The sequence below is a fragment of the Asterias amurensis genome, chromosome 3 (assembly GCF_032118995.1).
Source record: "Asterias amurensis chromosome 3, ASM3211899v1".
Taxonomy (NCBI): domain Eukaryota; kingdom Metazoa; phylum Echinodermata; class Asteroidea; order Forcipulatida; family Asteriidae; genus Asterias; species Asterias amurensis.
Genome location: NC_092650.1, coordinates 4919031 through 4922263, shown reverse-complemented (window position 1 = coordinate 4922263; position 3233 = coordinate 4919031).

Genomic DNA, 3233 nt, shown 5'->3' with positions numbered 1-3233 from the left:
GAAGAAATTTCAAGCTAAGCAAACTTTTGTGCTTACAGGCTTTATGAAATCGAGCCCTGGGCCTAATTTTATGAAGCGTTTAAGCATAAATGCTGAGCAAATTTTTTTGCTAAGCAAGAAATTAGTAAGGTACCAATCACGTCAATGTAAACTTTGATATATGGCTGGTAAGCTATTTCTGTTCAGCATGATTTTTCTATTCTAAGCAAGTTTTTTTTTGTTAATGGGCTTTTAGAAATTGTGCCCTTGTTGACACAAACTTATGATAAATAGAGGAGTTTGTGTTATGAATTGTTTCTGTTATTTTTACTGTGCTAATATTATTCAACAGAAACATTGATTTGAATGATTAAGCCAGTCGGGTACAAGAAAAACATATATTTCTGAAACATAAATTATATTATTATTATTTTCAAAATGTACTTGAAGTTTGCAAGAGTGTTGTTATTAAAGAGAAGTTGTATTTATTTCATTTAATTGTCTTTAAAAAAAGTATTAACAGCAGATGTTTTTTGTTGGCATGAAAATTGCAAGACTGTCATTAAAGGAAGGTAAACATTTGGTAACCACTCTTACAACTAATGGCAGTACAAACTTTTGGTTAAGAAGCCTACAGCAGCTCTTAAAAGGGTAAAGCATTTTGAGAAACATTTCACTTTGAAGTAATTTGGTTATGTTAAAAAGACACAATTTATGCCCCCGATTTTTGAATCTGAGAACGCTTCTCAGATTGTGTGTTCCTATTTGGGACTATTCTTCCTGCGCGGACATCTTCGCTGAAGATTTTCTGCGAAAAACTGCTACAACATTTTGAAATAAAATGTTCACAGGTTAGTTTTTGTTTTATTGTATACATCTACATTTATGTAGGATTTAAACAATTGAGCAGTTCCGAAAACCAAGGTAAACTATGCTTTTATGCCATGAATGGCAAAGGAGAGTGAATTTCTTATTCATCATGCTCATTGGCTAACACTAAATGGATTCACAACACTTTTTACCAACTTGGCATTGTTTTTGTTTAAAATGTTGAATGAATTGTTTTACTGTTTTATCAACCCGTTTTACACAAGTGTCTTACTTAATTTACCAGGTTTTTAAGTTTTTTGTTAACCAGTTACTCTAACATGAAAGATAGCTGTAAATTATATCATTTTCCAACTGCCATATTTATTGGTTGATTTGTAGTGATTTTTCAAATCATGACTTTGATATGAGCATCTTCCATCATCTGTATGCCCATTTAATCTAATAATCTTTCTCATAAAAACCACAGAGGCAGGGGTCGATTTCACATAGTGTAACGACTAATCCTAACTCAGGACTAGTCCTAGTGAATTTAAGGCTACTCGAGATAAGACTAATATCGGCGATCCCCGTAGCGTTCTATTTTCCCTCGGCTTCGCCTCGGGGAAAATAGAACGCTCCGGGGATCACCTCGGGAGTCATAGTTTTAACCATAGCACTCGAAGCAGTCAATATTTGTATAGTAGCAGCGGGCCGGTGCGGTGCTTGCATAAAGAGCCTTGGACAAGGCTAACACGTAACGGACGTCTGGGTACTGCACGCCGTGTGATAGTCTTCGGACTAGCGCACGGCAAACCGATGCACTAATCTATAACACGGCAAACCGATGCACTATCACACGGCAAACCGATGCACTATCACACGGCCGTCGTCTAGTAAAACTAAGACATACATGTGACGCGCTCTAAACCAATGAAAAGGCAGAATATCTGTAAAGGGTGTTCAATTGATTGTATTTTTGCCAACCAAGGTTTGGCGGACCTTTCGGCTGTAATATTGCAAAAGGAATATCAGCCATGAAACATGGATTCTCGGTTTGAGTGCACTGTGTAAACAGACAAGGTTTAGGCCTATTGTCTTTAAAAGTGTATGACTTGTTTTTGTTATTGGCTGAAAAAGCTGGCGCCCTTTAACCACAATTTAGAAAAGGCACTTATCCTCCACAAGTTCGGTCAATTATCACTGGAACAATTAACGATTTCGCTTAATTTTGACCCTTCAAAAATGCGGAGTTTGTGGTAAATAGTTTTGATACAAATTTCTTTGAAATATCTAATAATTTAGTGATGCAGTACTGAAACTTTGATTTCCCAACTTAACTGGGTCACTGTTGAGTTTTGTTTTGTTTATTGAGGGTGATTGCATATTAACAGTGTATCGTCAAATGATTTAAAAGCAGATACTAAAATCACTGGCCAGTTGACGGGCATTTTATTCTATACACTCCAAGATAAAGAAATATTTTACCTGTTTCAACAAAAGTAACGCATTGTGTACAAGAATTATCTGTGGATTAGTTAGTTTTCACAGTTAAGTATCATTTTGTAAATAATAAATATGATCATGATGGAATTAATATCATGTGCTATGATGATTATACACCAAATAAACACATTTGATAGAAATACAATTGTTATTGTATCCTTTTGTTCTCCCCCCCCCCCCTCAAAGAAGAAGAAAAAAATAACAATGGTTTTAGACCTGTGCTCACGGTACGGCCATTTTGATTTGATTTTGTTGCCATTCTTCCAAAAAACCAACATGGGGCTATAATAATTTATTCGTTGTAAAGTAGTCTGGTACCTTTAAATGGAAGATGATTGCACGTGGCCTTTTGAAGCAATTGTTCGTCGCCGCCTTTTCCAAAAATGTTATCAGATTTAAACAATCCAGTACATTAAAAAAACCCAGACAAACCAAATCGATAATGACGAGTTGGGTTTAGGACCAGGGGCCAATTTCATAGAGCTCCTTAAGCAAACAATTTGCTTAAGCACGAAAATAGCTTGCTTATTTTACACATACTGGCCAAAATGTCATGCCATTTGTTGCTTGTGGCTGGTATTTAGCTGTTTTTTTTTTTAAACTTCGCATAACAATTGAGTTGAGTCTTGGCCGGTACTCTGTAACCATTTGTTATAAAATGCATATGGATTGGAAAATGTTGTAAAAGTAGAATACAAATGATCCACACAAACATGCCTCGAAATTGCACGACTTTCCTTTAACCTTGCGACTAACACGGTCGGCCATTTGTGGGAGTAAAATGTTGGACTCCCATAAATGGCTGACCGTGTTAGTTCGCCAAGTAAAAAGAAAACCACGCAATTTTGAAGCAAATTTGTGTGGATCATTGTATGTTACCAACTCGTCCGATCCAAGGCAACGTGTTCCTTTAAGTTTTTTTGTGGGTCCTCGGCTTCAAC